Source organism: Ceratotherium simum, chromosome 7, assembly GCF_057802395.1.
Source record: "Ceratotherium simum simum isolate JZ-2026a chromosome 7, ASM5780239v1, whole genome shotgun sequence".
Lineage (NCBI taxonomy): Eukaryota > Metazoa > Chordata > Mammalia > Perissodactyla > Rhinocerotidae > Ceratotherium > Ceratotherium simum.
The window spans coordinates 42,368,950-42,391,283 of record NC_141906.1 but is presented as its reverse complement, the minus strand read 5'-3'; positions in this window follow the sequence as shown (position 1 = coordinate 42,391,283).

The following is a 22,334-nucleotide window of genomic DNA, read 5'->3' as shown; positions in this document are numbered from 1 at the left end:
AGGCAGCATCTCTGAGAGATACAGAGGGTAGACCATATATCCAACTACCCTGTGTGGCTCACAAGCTGCCTCATAACATTACATCCCACGCGTGCAGGATTTATAGAGCCAGCAGATGGACCTTCATGGTGAACCTCTAGCCTGTGTTTCTCCAGAGGAACAACCCCAGAACAAATCCAGCATCCTTCCTCAGCGTTATTTTCCCTGATTCCCCAGAGGGATTATTTCCCTGTCATCTGACCTGACTTTCAAGTTTTCATTCCATCTCACCAGTTTAGATTTTGCTTATTTACCTTCATTTGCCCCTGGTTTTGACACAGCAAACTTGTTATATCTCTCACTGCTTTTTAATCTGCCCACATGATATCCTCTGGATCAACGCTTAATTTCCTGACATGAACGTGCCCAAGAGACTTGATTAACCTCTTAGATATTTGCTTATACTTGCACTTCCCAAAATAAATTTACTTCTTTTAGCACATTTTATCTTCAAACAAGCCTTGAGTCAAGCAGAATAATTTTAGTATGTCCATTTTACAGATGAGGACACATATCCATTTTACTTGAGGCACAGTGAAAATAATACGTCCAAGATTACATAAAGTGATGGCGCAAAACTGGGTCTCCTGATTATGTCTAATACTCTATTCACGAAAACATGATCTCTCTCCTTGGTACCTTTTTTGAAGTGCAGGATCATAGCTGTAACCAGAGCATTCATCTCTAGGTAAGGGGATGATGAGTGAGGACAAAAAGAAGGGTTTTAAATTCCTACAATTTAATCCTCCTTCCCTGTTTTAGTAGATGGCACCACCATGAATCTAGCTGTCAAGACAGAAAAATAGATTTCATCCAAGACACTTCTCTGTTAATCATTTCTAACAACAATCATCTGCAAGTTTTACTCTTTCAGCCTCTTTAATATCTCAAAAGATATGTCCCACCCCATTATTCTGATTGTTCCTGTGTAGGGCTTTATGATATCCAGCCCAGTTTAATCAATAACGTTATAACTTTTATTCTTGTCTTCTATTTGTTATCTCCTCCAATTCATCCTGAACACTGCTGCCTCATGATCTTTCTACAAGACAAATCTGACCCTGACACCTCTGGCTTTAGCTACTTTAATTGCTTCCTTTAATTTTCTGGATGAAATTCAGATTCTTTATCATTGCAAGCAAGGCTCTTCATATTCGAATTCCCATCCATTTCAGAGGATTCCTGTCTTCCTCTTCCCTGCATTCACTCTTTATTCTGCCCATATTGAGCTTCTTGAAGCTTCTCTAATGGCTCATTCTGTTTGCTGTCTCTATGCCAAGGTTTGAAAACTCGAACATATTTAGAGATCAAGTGGGTAATATAAGTGTGTAAAACAGCCTAGGTGTAAGGTAATAGGGAGCAATGGAAACTGTGGCATGCATGCATAAAAACATTGCAAGTCAAATTAAAACACTATGCTGAGACCAAACAGAACTGTTCTGAAGCAATATTCCAACTGCAGGCTGCCAGACTGTAACCCTTGATGATGTTTCTGCACTGCTGTTTCATGTATCAGCAATGTCACTTTCCTCTTCTACTTTGTCTCACCCACTCCTACTAAATCTTCAACACTCAACTTGTTCATCACTTCCCCTGATCACAGGTCTCCTCATTTTGCATAAGTCCTCTCCTAACAAGGTAATTTGCTCTTTTCTGCCGCCTCTATTACAACATGAGATCCTTGAAGGCAGAGGTTGGTTATGTCTAATTTAACTTGAACTTCCAGTGCCTAGCATACAATTGGTGCTTAATATTTGAGTGGAAGACTATATGATTAAATCAATTTATGTTTGAAAGGGATAAATGTCAATGAATGAACGGCCTGGATATATGAGTCTGAGTTACATATCTGGAATGTCTGTGTTGATAGGGAATGAGTTTTCCTCCACCAGATTCACTCTGTTTTCATGGGAGAAGGAATGTTTTCTACAGCTCTGAGGTAACATTTCTCTTCAAGGTCCCCATGTTCCACTTTTCATTTTAGACAGCTGAATGTCAGTAATCTGGGCTTAAACAGAAATAACTTTTCTTCCCAAAAATGACAGCTAAGATTTTGTTTTGTTTCCTTTTGCAGTTAATTGACTGTCATTGAATGGTATATAACAGAGAAATGTCACCACATCAGAGTTTCATTTCGAAACAAATACCACATTGTAAAAAGCAATTCAATATTAAGATCGTAATCTCTTTGTCTTCAATAATCTACATGTGTCTAATGTAGCAAGATAGCAAGGATAATGAGATCATAATAGGCTTGGAAAATGAGGTTGGAGGAATAATGACATGAAATGGGCTTCTCAAGGAAGGGAGGAGATAAATTTTCAGTGTCATTGGTGTCAGGAGAGAGAAAGTGACTAACAGAAAGAATTCTTGTAGGCGGTTACGTACCTTAGTGAGTTCAGTAACAAACTGGGCTGGGGACAAGAAGAAATAACTTACCAATTGCCCCTAAAAGGATGGAGAGAAGGACTCACTGTTTCCCTTGAAAAGTTAGTGCTTCATAAATAGTGGGTGCCTAGTAGCTAGGAAATCATAGCTTTGTTGAATAGCAAGGAAGCAGAAATAGACGGAGAGCTATCCAGGCATGAAGTTAGCACAGAGCTCCCAAGGCAGATCTGTGAAGGGAGTAAGGGGCATCAAGCTGCTGCCTAGTTAGAATGAGATCATTAAAGGAACGTGATTATAATCAAGCTCCTTCTGTGCATGACACCAGGATCCCACATCTGCCTGAGACTGCAAGCTCTGAAGAGACCACTGATTGAAGTTGAAAAAATGGTAGGAGTAAATTAGAGCCAGATAAACCATTTTTCTCTGAATTAAGTGATGAATGTACCTCAGAATAGAGAGAGATCTATTGTAGAAACAAAGTCAAGAGGGACAGTCAAAAGCCTTTTGTTCTCTTCCCCTGCCTTAGGGAGGCATGGCACCCAGGCCAACCAGGGTAGAAGTGAGGCTCTGCTTAACTTGCAGAAGAGGAGCTCCACCAAGCCTGCTAGGGAGTCTTTACCTGACAAGCAAACAAGAGTGGGTTCCAAGCAGCCTATATGCCAAGCTTTTTCTCTATTTATTGGGGAAATTCTGAAGACAAGAGAAGTAGCAAACGTGTGGATTCTCTGTTGCCTATCACCTTCTGGGGCAGCACGCGGGGATCTGGCTGGCCTGTCATTGGACTCTAGGACATAGTCCTTGGGCATTGGGACTTGTAAGCAGCATGATTGGGGAAGCCCCAGCCCCTGCACTGGCACAATTAAGGGCTGGAGTCCAATGGCATGGAAAGAACATTGGCCGCCTGCCCTGTCCCATCACCTCGGCATTTATGGTTGGAAAAGACACCCACCTTTGGTGTGATCATGAAGCTGAGGTCTCATGTCATTCACCAAGTTAAAATGCTTTAATGGCCTTCCGTTGCCAGTAGGATAAAATCCAAACTTGACAACATCGCATGCATGGCCTTTTGGGATCTGAGCCCTACCTACCTATGCAAACTGACCCATCCCACTCCCTCACATACTCCCTCTACTTGGGCAAAACTGAAAGGCCAAGCTTTCCCACATGTCTTTGCCTTTGCATATATATTCACTTTGCCTGCAACATTCCCACCCAAACATATCTATGGGGATTTGTATCCATGCTTCAGTGCCTGCTCTAATATATCCTCCTCTTGTGATGATGAAATGGATCCCTTTAACAGATCTAATTTCTCTCTTTCTTTGGCTATCACGCCCGCCATGCATTCCTGTATCATTGTTTCTGTGAGTCAACACAGGTAATCACTTAGAACAGTGCTTTGCAAATAGAGTACACTCAATAAATGTCAGGTGATATACTATTTTTTTATCACAGAATTTTGCAATTATCAGTGTATGTCTGCATCTGTATCTACTACTAGACTATAAATGCCCTGAGGGAAGGGATTAGAACAGTGCTTTGCAAATAGAGTACACTCAATAAATGTCAGGTGATATACTATTTTTTTATCACAGAATTTTGCAATTATCAGTTTATGTCTGCATCTGTATCTACTACTAGACTATAAATGCCCTGAGGGAAGGGACTGTGAAATGTTTATCTTTGCTCTCCCAGTGCTCTCTCTCCAGCTCTGTCTCCAGTTAGAATATAAATAACTTTCTTATTTTTATTCCTAAGTGAAGGCAGAATGTTGCAGTATAAAGAGATTTGAAGGGAAGAAATACTTCGGTTCAAATTCTAACTCTGCCATTTACTACCTGAGATTTTCAGTATAATTCTTAACTCCTTAGATCCTTTGTTTTCTCATCTTTAACATACGGGAAAAATTACCTACATTATAATTTTGCTCTTAGGCTTCCATTTATTAAGTATCTGGCCCACAGTAGGATGGCACCTATGTACAACTCTGACCTAGAGATGAAAAGGAAAGTCATTGGGATGCTGCAGATGGGAATATGTTAACACCAGGAATTTATTGGAAGAGAAACTTTTTCCAAATTTCAGAGTTACAAAAAAAAAAAAGAATGAGTCATACACACTTTTCAAACTACTTTGCTCTTTTACAGTGAAATACAAAAAGATGTAATTGTGTGCAGTTGGCAAAGATTCTTACCCTTAAATGTGAAACTTGAGGAAATCCAAAATGCAATCTAGAGTTTTGAAATCAGATCCAGAAGTATGGTATTCATCTCCTTTAGAAAGGGACTCGGTGAAGACGCACTTGAGCTCAAGGGGAAAGAATTTAGGACATTAAACTTAAAAGAATAATACTTCACTTTGAACCAGGTGCTGGAGGAATAAGGAAGATTTAAGTTTTGGGATGTGTCTGGTCCTCCCCTCTTCTCCCCTCCCCGTCTCCCTACCTCCCTCCCTCCTTCCATTTCTCTTTTTCTCTTTGCAGAGCAATAATTATCAAAAATGAATCAGTATTTTAAGCATAAGATATCAAAGATTTTAATTTACTGGGGAATCATTCCATGTAAAATCATAATATTCTTTTGTTACTCATGTCTTTCTTTCTGATTGAAGAATAACAGGAGGAACTAGCTTTATGAAACAAAGAAGGAAGAACGGCCTCTGGTTATTTAACAGTCATCACTCTGGGCTTTTAAGGGCCTGTGCAGTGCTGTGTGGTACAAAGTATGGGGTGCACTTCAAATCTTTTCATTTTCCTGTCAGGTTTCCCTAGGTTCTTGGGCACAGAATTCAGTCTCACATATTATCCCTTTGCCATCCACTTGGTTGTTTTGTTTCTTATAGATGATAACCCAGATGTTTATATCATTCTACCAAATAACTTTATTTACTTTGCATTGTTTCCATTAAACGTTCACAAAAAACTTTGTCAGGAAAGGGAAACATATTATGCCTTGTACTTAAAAGGAAATGAAACTGGGAATTCAAGAAGTCAAATGACTTTGCCCAAGATTACACAATCAAGGACTTTAAACCAGTACCTCCAAGCCCTGGACCTGGTAATTAAGCAGGACCCAGGCCCACCTCTGAACTCCAGGCCCACCTCACCAAGTGTTTGGAGCTGTTTCACTGATGCAACAGCATCCTGTCTTGTTTCCACTGCTTTTCAGCTACAAGATACCATCTGAATGAAGTAAATTTTCTTCTGGAAGGATTCGGAATTCACAAACCACTCTCCATCCTCCCCCCAACACCACAGTTACTACCATTTTTTCTGATTATAATGTGTTCCATCCTCAGCAAGTCTCAATTTCTCTTATGAATGTGATGAAGGAAGGTGGGGAAACGGATAGAGGGATATGAAGCCCAGTTGTCTGGGTTGAAAAGTGGTAAAGCTCGTGTCTGGATTATTACCTGCTGTCTTTGGATGATTGAATCTGTTTGGCTGAACTTGGGTCAGTCTCCACATTAACCCAACCATCTTTGGCCAAAGGCAGAGGTCAGCTGATACAAATACATCTGTTTAGGCTGACTCCTTCAGCAAGAACTGGCAGACAGTACAAGAGAGGGAGGCAAGGGCAGAGCTAACCCACATACTGGCACTATGCAGGTAAAGGAATGGGAGACAAGGCTTCCAGCACAGGATAGCAGGGTCTATCTGGGTATACAGGGCACAGTGAATCTGCTTAGTATTGTTCAGAAAGAGCATCTTCCCTCAGCACCCGGGGGCTAAGAAAGAGGCTGCCTGGCCTAAGGTGTCTTTTCAGGAGTTGAGTAGGCAGTCAGATATGTCTGCTAAATGATACCCTGTAACAAGGTCCTATACTTTGGCCATGAACCTGTATACTAACACATATTTGTGCCCTGAGATCCTAAGTTACTCAAACATACAGTCAACATTTTGTTGTGGGATTCATTCATTCACTTTAATTAGCCAGCACTTATTGAGAACTTGGACTTTTCCAGGACTTTTCAAGTCCTGGAAATACAAATACGCATGAGATATCAGCTTTAGAAATCTCAAAGGCTGGTCAGACAGACAGTTGTATAAACAATTAAATGAAACACACTTGTATACATACTGTGCCATCAGGATGCAATGAAAAAGTGGATTCCACCTAGGTGGTTAGCAAAGACTTCAGAGAGAAGCTAGAAGAATCTTAGGAAGAAATTTTACTTGATTTATTCAACAAATATTTGACACTCTGGTAGGCTCTAATGAGTAAAATAATTGGATTCCTTTATAAAGGATTATTACATTAAATAGAACGGCCATGGAAGGCCTCTCCAAGAGGATGATATTTGTGCTGAGATTTAAAGGATGAGAGGCATCAGCCATGTGAAGAAAGGACAAAAAGGACAAAAAGACCATTCCTGGTAGACAGAACGGCGTGTATAAAAGCCTTGCAGAGAGAAAGAGCTTGGCCACAGAAGGAAGGTAACTAAAACTGTGGACAGGCAGAAGGCAGTAAGAGATGAGGCTGGATGGTTGGCAATTGCCAGATCATACAGGGTCTGCTATACAGACAGAATAAATTCAGATTTTACTTTAAGTGCCACAGGAAGCCATTAGAAGGTTTTAAGCAGGACTAAGACATGATCTGATTTAGTCATGGCTTGTGCCAGAGAACCACATGCTGGTGTTGCTTGAACATAGTATGAGAGCAGAAGAGATGCAAAACTATGTTGTAGAGGGATACAAAGACCAGAACACCTCAGCTGAGTGTCGTCCCATTTCACCATGATGATGGAGGGGAGCCAGCAAAGCTCTTTTTAAAAAGAGGAGCTTCATGATGAGATTTAGATTTTAGACTGTTCTTTGCTAAGGATGGACCAGAGAGAGGCAAGACTCTAAGCAGTCTTGTAAACTAGGCCCCTAAAGACACCAGGTAGGAAAGTGCTAACAGGAACAACATGGGCTTTAGCACCACCTTGGCTCCCAGCAAGGTGAGAGAGGTGCACTTGGCAGTGTACGCAACCCTTCTGAGATATTCCTCTCAATTGAGGCTTAGGTACCTGGATCATGAACTCAGTAGCTAAAAAGGGACTGGCATACTGGAAAACCCAAACATGAGAGATTTCTTATTTTTCTTTTACCTGTGATCTTTATCTATTGCTTTCTTATACTAACACAAAATCTTAATAGTGGTCTAAATTGGTAAAAGTAACATGTGCCTAGATTGTAACATACCTAGGATTCTGGGAATGATGTAATATCTTAAATTTGATATACGTAGGCTTCTCTTGTGACATGTTTATGTGTCCTGTTGGAAGTTTGGGAGTGTTTAAAAGTGTTTTACTATGGGAATATTAGATCTTTGGAGGTGCCAGTAACAGTATAAGAAATGCGTTCAGCAGCTGCAGAAATAAGCCAGAGTTATGGAGCAGGCAACCCAAAGGTGAAATGGAACAGAACAAAGGGAAACAGAGGGATATGAGATGTTTCATGTATTTTGGGGGACTTAATTTGTCTCAAAAATTGAGAAAGTGTTTGGGGATTTTAATTTGTTTTTATAACCTAAATGACCCTAGAGTTAACTAAAAAAAGCAAGGTTGGAGTTAGGAGAGGATAATCTTTACCAACGGTGCCTAAAACACACTCATGAGTCAACTCACGTTAAAACCCAAAGGCCTGTTTGTTTAAACTCATTTGACCAAAAATAACAATAATAATAAAGGAAGACGTAGTGATATCATCTGTTATTCCTTGTAATATTCACGTTTGGTCCCCAGACAGGGCACTCCCATGGCACATATGTTTCGCTTTCAGAAGCACGTGATTGGAAACTCCACTTAGAACGTGGCTTGGTTACAGAATAAAGGTAAGAATAATAATTTATGCTTACATTAGACAAAGATTACATGAGTAAGGGAATTAGAAGAACTTGGTACAATGCTACATAAATAAGTATGAGAATACTACTTCCAAAAGTTCTAGAGAATGTGTATTATGGAAGATAATGCAGGAATAACTAAGACAGTGGTCATCATACCAGATTTGAAAAATCCTCAGATCAGCTTTTGGCAGTCTGGATTTTTCCAATTTGGCTGCCTCATCATCACCTTATCAATGCTGGGACTTCAGCTGTCATTCAACTATATGGAACTAGCTCTGCAATTTCTTAAGCATAACACAATGTTGTAATCAGACATATTCAAATCTGGTATTTAAAAAATCATTGTCTTCTCATAGAATAAATGGAATCTGATACTGTCTTGAATATCTTGACAGATGGGCTCATCCTTTCAGAGCAGATGGCAAGATGATTAGGCTAAATTTTGAAATCTTAAATACTAGACACATGAACAGCTATACAAGAGCTAAAGACACTGAAAATACCCCTTTAGACAGCCTGCATTTTAGAGGGATATTTGTTTAAAACAAATATTCTTTTGCTCTTGGGGGACTTAGATCTTCCTTTTAACAAAAACATTCTGTTGTCGAAAGAGCAGAGACTTGGTGTCAGGCTGACTCGGGTTGGAATCTACATCTGCTGTTTATTAATGTGTGAAAAGATACTTCAACTGAGTTTCCACATCTGTAAAGGCTGGGTCAATAGTGCTTGCCTTATGGAATTGGGGAGAGAATTTAATGAGCTAGCACAAGTAAAATATCTCACAGATATCCATTCCATACAAACACCTTTTGTTGCCGACAAACCATAAAATTGTTCTCATTTATAGCTGAAGAGAAAATGGCACTTGTTTTTTCACAAACATTATTTTCTGGGTTGTTTTAGATATAATTTTTTTTTTTTTTTTTTTTTGGTGAGGATGATTAGCCCAGAGCTAACATCTGTTGCCTAGCCTCCTCTTTTTGCTGAGGAAGATTGGCCCTGAGCTAACATCTGTGCCCATCTTCCTCTATTTTATGTGGGACGCCTGCCATAGCACGGCTTGATGAGTGGTGCATAGGTCGGCGCTTGAGATCCTAACCTGCAAACCCTGGGCTGCTGAAGCAGAGTGTGCGAACTTAACCACTATGCCACTGGGCCAGCCCCTTAGACATAAGTTTTAATAAAGAGGACTCTAAGAAACAGAAAATAACAAATAGAATAAACGCATATATAAATATACTAACATGCAGGCATACATGTGGAAGATACATAGTCACCTTATCTTTATTCAATACTAATTACAGATTTTAAAGCACTTCTGCAATCATTATTTCATTTGATCCTCACATTCATCGAGTAAAGCAACATTATCTCCACCCAAATAACTTTTTAAAGCTGAAACTCTCAGCAATTGATTTTACCAATGCAAAAAAATGCAAAGTCAGACCTGAAACTGATATCTACTGACTCGTGGGCCAGGTCCAAAGGAAAGGGATTCTGGAGTCCTCCCCAGCCACAGTCTCTGCTTTCCCCCAATATTTATGCAGTGGACATTGTTGGTTATGTTCTCAGCATCCATATCTCCTTCCATCAATCAATAGTATCCAAAGTTTGCACTGGAGGAATCATTAGCCACCCATTCTCACTCACTTGATTTGGGTACTGTTGATTTCCACCAGCAGTGGAAATTTCCAGGGGTGGTTCATGATTCGCTAAAACTAACTTGATTATTTAATCCCCCTGGCCGTAATGATAGATTTGGGGGATAGGTACAATACTCAGTCAGGATCAAAAAATGCAAAGCGACTTTTTCTGTGTAACCTGAGAAAGAACAGATTTCTCTCTCTTTGAAAACTCTCTTTCTCTGGAGAGTGTGGTGTACACGTGTCAGAAATGGGACCAGAGCAGCCATTTTGCAGAAATTAAGGGAGACCCTGGAGTGACCAGGACATGGTGTGAAACCTGTGGCAGAACTCAATATTGCAGAGATCAGAAAGTCAAATCCTTGTTGGCATCACTGACCCTTAGATCAGGCTTTGGCTGAAGTACCCCTAAACTTTCAGTTACTTTCTCCAATGAATTCCTTTTACTCCTCATGCCAATTTGAATTGGATTTTCTTTTCTTGCAACATAAAGAGATACGCTAGAAGATGTGGCTAAAATTTTGGCAGTAGCAAATAGATACTGCTTGGGGTAAACATTTGAATTCCTTGGGAAATTTGTCTCTGGAAGGCCATTTTGGTCAACCTTCTAAAATTTTACAGACATCTTTCTAATGAATGCACCTGACCATCATTCCATCATTGCTAAGATATTTAGCAAATATCTCTCATCCAGCTATATAAACAGAAAAAAATATAACACTTGTGATTGATCTTATGGAGCTTATAAACTGGTTAGGTAAATAGGGCTAGCAAATATGATACAGTGAAAAGACTACACTGCATATGATCATGTTAAATATGAGAAATATGAGAGTCTATAGAAATTCTGAGTGCCAATGTGGGGCTGGTGGAGTTAGAAATGTCTTCATGGAATAGTTCAGACAAGGTGAGCTGACATGGCAACTGTAGATGTAATAAGGAAAGAAGTGTTGACAGAGATGTCAAATAATTTTGATAAAGGGAACTCTCATTTATGATGTATAGGACTTTCCATATATGCCTAATGTTTTACTATCGGCTGTTTCAAAAGTCATGTAATACAGGGGAAGGAGAGCTGGGCTAAGACTCAAGAGACACGATGTCTTGTTTTGGTTCTAATACCTACTACATTTTTTAGAAAATTTTTACTTTCAAATAATAGAGATTCACAGGAAATTGCAAGATTGTTCCAAGAGGTTCCATGCACCCTTCACCCAATTTCCCCCAATGGTGTATAGTTCTGTGCCATTTTATCACGTGTAGATTTGTGTAACTATCAATTCAATCAAGATACAGAACTATTCCAACACCAATAAGACTTCCCTCATGCTACTCCTCTATAGTCACTCCTTTCACTGTCCCTAAACCCTGACAACCACTAATTTATTCTCTAGCTCTAAAATGCTGTTATTTTAGGAATATTATATAAATGGAATCCATTTTATGTTTGTTTTGTTTTCTGTTTGTTCATTTCTGTTTTCTTTTTCCTGCCTTCTTGTGGGTTCTTTGAACATCTAGAATTTCATTTTAGTTTATCTATAGTGTTTTGGAGAATATTTCTTCACATAACTTTTCTAGTGTTTTCTCTAGGTATTATACATACATAACTTACCACAATCTGCTGGTATTGACATTTTATCAGTTCAGTAAAGTATAGAAACCTTACCTCCCTTTATGCCCCTTACCATCCTCCATTTATAATTTAATTGTCTTAAATATTTCCTCTATAAATATCAATAACCACATAAGTGTTATAATTTTTGCATCAACTGTCAAGCATAATTCAGAAAACCCAAGAAAATAAAAGTCTATTTTATTTACCCATATATTTTCACTCTTTACATTGTTTTTTTCCTTCTTTCCTAATATCATACCAGGACTGCCTCATTTATCATTTCTTTTCTATGTAGAGAACTTCCGTTAGCCATTCTTTTATGGTAGGTCTGCAGGAGACAGATTGTCCTAGTGTTCCTTCACCTGAACCTCTTGGGTTTTTTTTCTTCATTTCTGAAGGATATTTTTGCTGGATATAAAATTCTATGTTTACAGTTTGTTTCTTTCAGCTGGAAAAATATTGTGCCATTTCACTGATACTTTCCTCTGCCCTCTCCATTCTGTTGTTGGGTCTTTCCACTGAGTATTCTATTTTAGTTATTGTCTTTTTCAGTTCTAAAATTTCCCTTCAGTTATTCTTTATGTCTTCCATTTCTTTTCTGGAACTTTCTATTTTGTGCATTTGTTTCAAATGTATACTTAATTGTTCATTAAGGAATTTTTATAATGGCTACTTTAAAACCATTGTCAGATCATTCTAACATCTGTGTTACCTTAGCCTTAGTGTCTATTAACATCTTTTTTCATTCAAGTTGAGATTTTCCTGGTTCTCCATATGATAAGAGATTTTCTATTGAAATCTAGACATTTTAGGTACTCTATTATGAGAGTCTGGACCTTATTTAAATCTTTTAGTAGGCCTCCTTTGACACTGTGCTAGCAGGGAAGGGTCCACTACCGTGTTCCTGCCAGATTGAGGTGGAAGTTCAGGTTCCCCACTTGGTTTCTGTTGACACTCCCAGAAGGAAGAGGCACATCATTACTGCTAGGCATGGATGGGAGGTCATGCTCTCCTCTAGAACCCTGCTGAATGATTATAGGTGGGAGGAGTAGTCATACCTTATTATTGCTCTTCACCTGGCCTCCACTGAAACTGCAGAGAGATGGCCTCATTACTGCTGGATGATGGTGAAAGTCTTGACTTGCCACTAGACCTCCTCTGATACCACCCCAGCAGGGAAGGGGAAGAGTGCTCAGTACTGTCAGGTGGATGTGGAAGTCCAGTCCCCTACATGGTCTCCACTGACAACAAGGTGGAGCAAGGAAGCTCATTATCACCCAGAGGGATGAAAGTACCAACTTCCCAGTAGGGCTTCATTGACACCGCCTTGCCAGGGGAATTAGGGCATATCACTACAGTCTGTTGGTCTTTGCCAGCTGGGATTGGAGATGGGACCTCAGTTTTTTCTGTGGTGTTTGGGCCTAGTAACATGGTTATTGTCTAGAAGTTTTCTGTCTTGCTAGGCTACTCCTTTCTTTGTCCTATGGTGAGAGAGAGTGGGTTTTTTTGAGGTATTTTTATTTTAATCTACACCCATTGGTGTTTCTGAGTTGCTGATTTCTCTAGCACCCCGTCTGGGATATATGAGGCAAAAACAAAACCCAAGGAACTCACCACCATGTTGTTCCTTAGATCCCCAAAACCCAAGCCTATTTACCTTCTTCTCTCTACCTTTCAAAGTCTTCTTATGTTTGTTTTATATATAATCTCAGAGTTTTAGCTGTATTTGGCAGCAGAAATAGGGAAAAGTAAGTCTACTTAATCTTTCTGGAGGCAGAAAGTATACTTCTTACTATTTCTGTGTCTTTGGGCAGTCACATAACTTTTCTGAAACCATTATTCTCATTCATGTAAGCTTAGAAGCTAGTACTAGTCACACTAACACTAAAACTAAGACTAGACACTAATCTAGAGCTATTGTACAGATGAAATGAGATATGTAAGCACTCCCAAAATTATAAATGATTCACAGAAAGAAAAGTGGTTGTATGATTATCTTTCCGTACATCAATGTGGCTGATTGTATACATGTGTGCATATATCTGTGTGTGTGCAAATATGTGTGTGTATACACACACACACTTATATCTAGAAAACAATAGCCCCTAGTATTTCTCAGGGATGTTTAAGAGATTACAAGAAATAACTCAAATAACTATTCTCCATGGTTAATTCTATACTAACAATGCTTCAAAATTTTTAATGTCTGATTATGTGATTTGAAAAGCATTTCAAAAATGAAAAAACAATGAATCCAGTTATTTCATGGCCGTTTGAAAGAGTCTTGCTTTTCTGCATTATCTACTGGACTGCCAATGGAATCATCACGTGAACAACATCACACCATGTCTCCAAGTGAGCTTTGCTGAAAAACTATAGCTTAAAAAGCAGCGCTGAAGATAATTTATCTAATCAGCGTTACCAAAATTAGTAGGACTCTTTGGGGTGCAAGTGCTAGAAAAATCCACCCCAAAATGTTTGCAGGACATGAACATTCAGTCCATAACAGCTATTAAAAATGGGAGAGAGGTAAGTAACCCAAAGAAATATCAGGTTACTTTGAGGACAAGTAAGTACGGCAGTGAATGAAGAGGATTCTGAAGCGGTAACCAACAAATGTTCTCAACACCAGCAAAATGAAGTAGATGATCACCTTTTATTTAGTGTTTACTATGTGCAATGCACCGTGCTAAATATTTTATATGCATATTGATCTGGTTAACTGATGCTGTGTAATAAGCCACCCAATACTTAGTGGCATAAAACAACCATGTTATTATGCTCATGAATTCTGTGGGTCAGGAATTTGGATAGGGTACAGTCTTGTCCATGCTTCACCATGCCTGGGACCTCAACGAGGAAGATTTGAATGGCCGGTGTTAAGTTGAATATCTGGGGCTTGGAAAAGCTGAGGCTGGGAGATCCACTTCTAAGGTGGTTTGCTGGCTCACATATCTGTTACCTTGTTGGTGGAGTACCTATATGTAATCTCTCCAGCATGAAGCCTTAGTATTCTTACATGGTGGCTCAGTATTCCAGGAACAAGGAAGAAGCTGCAAGGCCTTTTATGACCTAGCTTCAGAAGTCACAGATCATCACTTCCACTGTTGGTCATAAGCCCACCCAGATTCAAGGTGAGGGACACAAACCTCACATCTCAATGGAGAGTGTGTTAAAGAATTTGTACACATGTTTTACAACCACCACACATTATTATATTTAATCTTCACAAAAACCCTGCGATGTGGACTACAGAATTTTTACAGATATGGACAGTAACACACAGAGACATTAAGGAACTTTCCTGGGATTACTTAACTAGTAGGTGACAGAACCAGGATTTGAACCCATTTTCTGAGTCCAAAACCCATGTAATTAATTCCTAAGCATACACCTCATGTGCTATACTGCTTTGCAAATTAAAAGGGCTTTTTCATCTGTTCATGTGTTTCACACAAAAATACTTTGAGATAGGAAAAGAAATGTAATTTCCATTTTAGTATAATTTCCATTTTATAGATGAGTTGGTAGAGCTGGGACTCAAACATGGGTGTTCTGACTTCAGTTAAGACTTGTTGCACTGTACCCTGCTGTACCCAATGATAAGCTCTCATGGTAGCAATTACCAACCTCACTTAAATACACACAATTTCATAAAACTGCATGTTGTGCAGGTGAGCCAACCTTATGCTATTCTCATCATGTAATGTTGTCAAGAAGTTGATATGACCCAATAATTATACAGTGATTTGACAACATGAGCCACAAGCAAACAAACCCATTGAAAAATGAACCTGATAATTGTGCAGAGTTAGAGACAAGTCCAGAAACAGGAGGAAGAAGAGAGGAGGGTATCGCCTGACCCAGGCTACTGAGAATACAATAAAGAAAGTGTTTGTGTTTTGGTTACTATTTTTCCAAAAATTATTCAGGTAGTCACAGGAACAGAGCAACATTCTAAAAACTCAGAGTTTGCAGCAGTAAGTCTTAAAGAGTATTCTTAAAGCAATATTCTAAAAACTCAGAGTTTGCAGTCTAAAGTCTTAAAGAAAAAATTCAACTAATATTCTTGGAAATTTAATAAAGACCCACAAATTTCTTATTTGCCAGACATTATTGAGGTGGATAGGGCTCCAAATCTCACCCTCAACACTTTATACCCATACCTAATTTCTTTTATAATTCCTCATAAACTAAAGGAATAAAAGTATAAGTTTAGATGATAATCCTTCCAATAACCCTACCATGACTGCCTCCTTGCAACTTAACTTCCCCAGTGTCATCCTGCATCTTCCCAAGAAAATCCAAAGAACAGAAAATGCACGTAAAACCAGTAACCTGAGTATCTTTAAAAAATACCTAGCCTCTATGTTAGCCCCCTGCCGAGCAAACCTCCTATGACCCCTCACTGCTCACACAACATGGTTCAAACACTAATCCTTCTGTACAACCTCTTTCAAAAAAATCTGTCCTCAATGTACCTACCCATTGTACCTATCCACGTTTATTTACCCCTCACTCCCGCCTCTCAGATCATTCACTGTTCCCTTAGCACACCAGGCACATCATGCCCCCATGGCTCTTTGTTAGTGTTCCATACTCTGACTGCATCTCCTTTATCCTTCCTTCCTCATTCATAGCTCCTTTCAACTTTTTCTCATGGCACTTGTTAACTATCCTTTCTTCCTTCTCATGGGTAACTTCCTTTGAGAATTTTTCCCAACTCTTTAAACAGATCTTAATCCATTATGCTCCCATTGAAGCTGATACAGTATACTGTTTCAGTACTATATGACTTAATTCCTCATATATTCATAGTTACAAATATATGAGAGGCATGGGATAAAGTATGGAATGTATAAAGATAAGAGGAAGTCTCTGCCAGTGAGTAGCAAACCTTCCATTTGGGAAATAAAAACATAACCAGAAAATTTCAATATTGTACAGCTAAATGCTAACAAAGCATTATGTATGGTGTGCCATGATAACACAGAAGATAAGCAGGAGGGCTTCTAGGAGATGACAACACCTTGGCAGAGTTTTGAAGGATGAGTATCATAACTATTTGTTTACATGATTGTATTCCCTACTTGAGCAAAATCCTTTATCTCAGTCCCATTTCTTATCCTCATAACCCTGAATGATGCCCAGCCAAGTCTAAAGCAAAATAAGATATCAATAAATGTTTATGTGTTGAGTGAATGATTAAAGTAATGAATGAACAGATTTTTTATTAGGCACATTGCCTAATGGATGATAGTAGGTCAAATGGATCATTGTTTATTTTCTCTGACCAGTCACTTCGCTGACAAGTGAAGATATAATTAATCAAGAAAAGAGAAAAAAAAGTTATCCAAATTAAAGCCATGTTGTATAGTTTAGTATCAGCTCATCTCCCACATATTTACCCTGGAAGAACAATCTATAATGTGAAGAAACCTTGGGATGAAGGGAATTTAACCACACCACACAGACAGGAAGTTTTCAGACAGCATAATGCTATAAAAAGAAAACTTCAAGTTGAAATTTGGCTCTGATATTTGTTTCCTGTGTAATCTTATTTCACCTCTGAACCATAATTTCTTCAGCTGTAAAATAGAGACAACAATAATTTCCTCCAGGTCCAGTGTGGGATCAAATGAAACAATATTTTTGAAAGCACCTATCTCAATGTAGGTACTCAATAAATTTTATTAATACTTTAATCAGTGTTTTTTCTTTATAAATCTGAGCAATTCTCAGCCCATACTTACTTGATATTAGAGGAAGACATATAGAGGTTTGCATTGCAATCCACAATTACTCTCTATTGATACCAGCAGAGAAAGGCTTTAAGGGAGGAAGGGGTGCTGTAAGCCCACTAGTCAGGGCCACCATTAACAGTGGTCCAGGTTTCCCACAAGACCACTGACCCGGAAAGGGCTGGAATGGAGCCTGCACTCTGCTCATCAAGTCATTGGGCTGTCTCCACCCAGACTGAGTACCTTGTACCAAGGCGTCTTAGGGTCTACCTCAGTCCTGTCTTTTATTATATCATGCAGGGCACAAATTGTGGGCTGTGATAAAATAAGATTGCAAATCTCTTGCCTGATTTAGGGCAGATTCTGTGAGCAATATCTTTCTGTTATTTAAATGGAAAGGAAATATAGTTTTTGGACAGAGACAATTGTGGTATTTTGAAATCATTACATACCCTCATCTTTTACTGTACTATACATCGTTAATTAATTTGGAATGAGATTTCAGTTCTTAGGGTAACTTAATTACAATAGACAACAGTTATGGAGATACAAGAAAAAGAGGAAAACTGTTAATTATTTGGTCAATTTCCAGAGGTCTTCAGATCTATAAAGGGGGATTTGATCAACCATATCCCGAAAGAGCAGAAAATGCCAGAATTTTCCTTAGTGGCTAAAGAAAGAGGCTGGAGATATTTAAACATTTACAGCTTGGGGCCCTGTTACACAGTTGTTTGATTTTTCACTTTAGCCCTAATCACTTGTTTCTATAGGTCAGCAAAGACTAGTCTCCAACAAAATCCACTGGGGTAGGGGTGAGGGTGGAGGGAGTCTTCAACTGGGCATTTAAAGCTAAGAAAAAATACGGAGTTTCTCTTATGCTTTAGAATATTCCACAAGTACAATTGTATGTAATCAAAATAACCCTTTTGCAGGTATTTTATCTCCATTTACAGACAATAAGCTGAAGCTCAGAAAGGTTAGCACAGCTGGTAAGGGGCCAAGCCACAGTTGGAACCTGCATTTCCTGAAGTCAGGTTCTGTGTTCTTTCTACTTTATCATAGCTCCTTCCTCTGAATAGCTCTGGCCTAGAGTAAATCCTCAAGGTTTGCTTCAAGTAAACTAACATCATCAAAGGATTTACAAAGCCCTAAGGCTATAAAACCTCTCCAGAGCCCAAAGACAGGTTTAGATGAGGGGAGGAGGCTGTGCCAACTGACCGGTATTGTTCATTAGCACAATTCCCATTCCCTTACCTTATTACAGTGGCCCACGTGGAACAGCTGCCAAATCCTGCCAAACCCAGTGCAGCTCATTTTTCCTCTGCACAGGCAAGCTTCCTTGCCTGTAATTTCGTCCCTTTAATACCTTGCAGCTAGAAAAGAATGAGAAGTCATCTCTCAGCAGAGAGGACAAAGTAAGGCAGCTGGATTACCTAGGGGAGGCGGGGTACATGGTGGAGCCCTCCAGAAAGCAACCATCTCCCTTCCCTGGAATTGTCACCCCTAGACCCAATATTTTATTTGTCACATGAAGCAGAACACATAATGTGCTCCCCTCTAGATCACTGTGTGGGCTCCATTCCAAGCCCTTTCAGCACCAACATTCACTACTCTTATCACACTTATCTGTCCCAACACCTTGCATGTGCCTGGGGCTTGTGGCTTCTCTGGAATGACTAATTTCACTTTTATCAATTCAACTTCAACAACTCTCATTTTAAAGGAAAAGAAAAATAACGTTTGAATGTGTCCGATCTCTTCCAAGTCTTTGTGAAGTCCTAGAAGAAGAGGAACCACCCACAGAGAAAGAGGAACACTCATTCACTCAACAGCAAATCATTTATATGTTAAGATTTGGAAGCGACTAAGAGCATGGGCTTGGCATTATAGTGATGGTGTTTTAATCCTGGATCTTCCATTAATAATTGTTGGCCAAGTTATTTGACATCTTTATATCTGTATCTATATCATATATATTTGATATCACTATGTAAAATATAGATATTACTAATACATTAATCATTCCTACTGCGTTGTGGAAATCAATTGGAAAAAATGTGTATAAAGCATTCAGCATGGCACCTCTCATAGAATAAGTAACCGGTGACTGCTCATTGTTGTGTGTGTTGATGTATGGTGGTCTGGCACTGAACTGGGTTTTTAAGAGCCAAAGTTGAGTAAGATTTCATCTCTGACTTCAGGGGTGATGAATAATTACAAGATAGGATAGAAGTGAAATTATAAAACAAGAAGTGTTGAGCTACAGATCCAGAAGTAACCCAAAGAAGAAAGTATGAGATTTAGTCTAGTGGTGTCCCTCCCCTGAGCTCCTCCAGTATCTTGTTCTTATCCTATTGAAGCTCATTTACTCTAATAAAATAGCTTACCTGTAGACCCCAGGAAATGGAGCTCCTTGACAGCAGGAGTTTTGTCTTTTCATATTCTGTCTTTTTCTGAATACTCACGATCTAACACATAGCTTACATAGAAGGTTCTTGGAAAATATTGGACAAAAGAATAAATTATGGGAGATGATATGTAAAACGTGTTCTGGGTACTGATGGTGTTCAGGGCGGGCCACCCCAAGATGAGCCACTCTGGTAGGTGGATTATTTTGAGCTAAAGACAGTAAAGGCTCAGAAGACTCAGGAAGAACATTTGAGTTTCCCCTCCCAAACTGCCTAAAGAATTTCACATAGAAGATCTGTTTCAGGAAGGAGTCACTACTGTATGATGGCGGTAGTATAATGTAAATAAGATCCTGCGATAGGAAAGATAGGAAAGGCACCAAGCCCATTTTATCAAAAATTCTGTCTCTCCCTGGCCACATTCTCTGGGTGGCCCTGAAAAGAGTTGTCAGACAAACATTTGCATTTCCATCTCCATGTGAATTGTCTTCTTCCCTTCTGAAATCCCAAACCACTACCCTCCCCAACACCTTCCACACCTTTAGCTAAAATACTTAAGCAGGCAGCTTAGACAGAATGACAAGTTGCTCAGCTCTGAATGTCTCCCATGTATACATGTTATTAAACTTGGTATTATTTTCTCCTGCTAACCTGCCCTTTTAATTATTTGGCCAGCCATAAGAACCTTAAGGGAAAGGGCGGAGGGGGGATTCTACCTCTTCCCCAAGAGTACATTGAACAGACCATTCAGGTTTGAGTATGTTTATGCAGAGGTAAAATAGGAAGGGCCTTGTTAGAGGAAGCCTAGATCTTGTATAAGAAATTTGAACTTTGTCATCTACAGCCATTGAAAGTTTTAGACAACAGAAGAAACAACAAAAGAAGTATTTAAATTTTAGTTTGAATTTAGTACTCAAGATGGAATGGAAAAACATGAAGAAGATAGACCAGTTGATACATGAGGGTAACAGCCCAGAAATGAGGTGATAGGGGTCTGAGCTAAAGTGACAAGAATAGAAACAGAAATTAAAGGACAGCTTTGAAATCCCCCCTCCTGCAAGAGCGAGATGTGACAGGACTTGGTAACTAACTGGATATGGTAGAAAGGAAGAGGGAGGGATCAAGTTTGCATCTGGTCATTGGAGTATTCATGGAAAACATAATGGGTCTTGAACACCTCTCCCTTAGGAAGGAGATTTCCAAACTAAAGGGCTGCCCTTGATTTCAATATTTTCCTCTGTTCTTGCCCTTCTTTCAGATAAGAACTGGGATTGGAAACCCTGTGGAAGCCAGTGACAAGGAGATTATTCCTAATAGAAAATGGAGGTAGATGATAAAGTCCACGATATTGAGAAAGAGGTCACCATCTCTTATTCCTAGAAGCAGCCATCCTTCCATCCACCTTTTCATCCATCTATTCACTTTTCCAACCATCTTTCCTTCTAAAACACATTTCTTGAGTCCCTACCTCAGGCCAAGCACTGTTCTGCTTTCTAAATACTCTGTAATGACAGGCAGTTTGTTGCTCTCTATGAATCACATGGCTGCAATAGCAACTGTACAAAGTACAGAATGATCTTAAATTTTTTTTATTACATTAATTGGTTCTGTTTCTTCATGGGGACAGCAGTAAATTGCTCTTTTAAATTTAGCTTTGAGACACTATAATTTCAGCTCTAAGTGCAGAAATTGAACTGCTTTCAAGGATAGCAAAATGATGACAGTATCCTGGTGCTAAAATACAATGAAATGCTAAAATACAAAGAACCATTACATTGCCCTATGGGAACCATATATCCACGCAGAGAAGGGCAGCATGCTTTGTGAGCACTATACCTAAACACACTCCCTGAGGGTCTCCTTTCTCTCTATAAAGTGGAGACAATAATGCATGCCTGCTGTCTAAGTGACAGAGTCAGTGGAAGGATCACAGAGATAATGTCTGTGAATGTGCCTTGTGAAATATACTAATATAAGGGAGTATTATTTTTGTCATTGTAGGGTTTTTTGTTTTTTGTTTTTTTTTTGAGAGAGGACTATTTGTCAAGAATATTCCCTAAGTCTCTCTTATTCCAATGTATTTGACTGGAAAAGGCAAACAACGTTAATCAGGGAATAGTTGAATTGACAGGTTAATTTTGTTGCTATCTAGCTAGGTGGCCCTAAGCTAAATGTTTAATCTTCCAGTTTTCTCATCCTTAAAACAGAGATGATTATAATATATGTCCTAGAATATTGTTGTAAGTCTTACAGCTCCCCAACCACTCCCCAAATCTATCAGCTTGAAAAATACCATGTTTCAGGTTTTATCACAGAGTTTCACTTCTACTTATCATCTCCTGGGAGCTCCACCCCTCACCTGGGTTTCTAACCATTCTTCTTCTCTCCTTTCAGTAGACTTCTGTCTCATTTCTATCAGGCGCCTATGATATTCTCACTTATTTTTTGTCTTCTTCTGTAGTATAGGCTCCTTGCAAGGTTGTCTCATTTGACCTTGTGTCTCTACCAACCAGCATAGTGCCTACACAGAGCAGGTATTTAATAAATGTTTTCTGAAATAAATGAATAAAAGATCTATATGACCACACTTGGTACACTAGAGCAGAGTTAGCAGTAATAACTCGGAATCTCATTTGTTGAATGTCACAGTGTGTGAGTGAATTCAT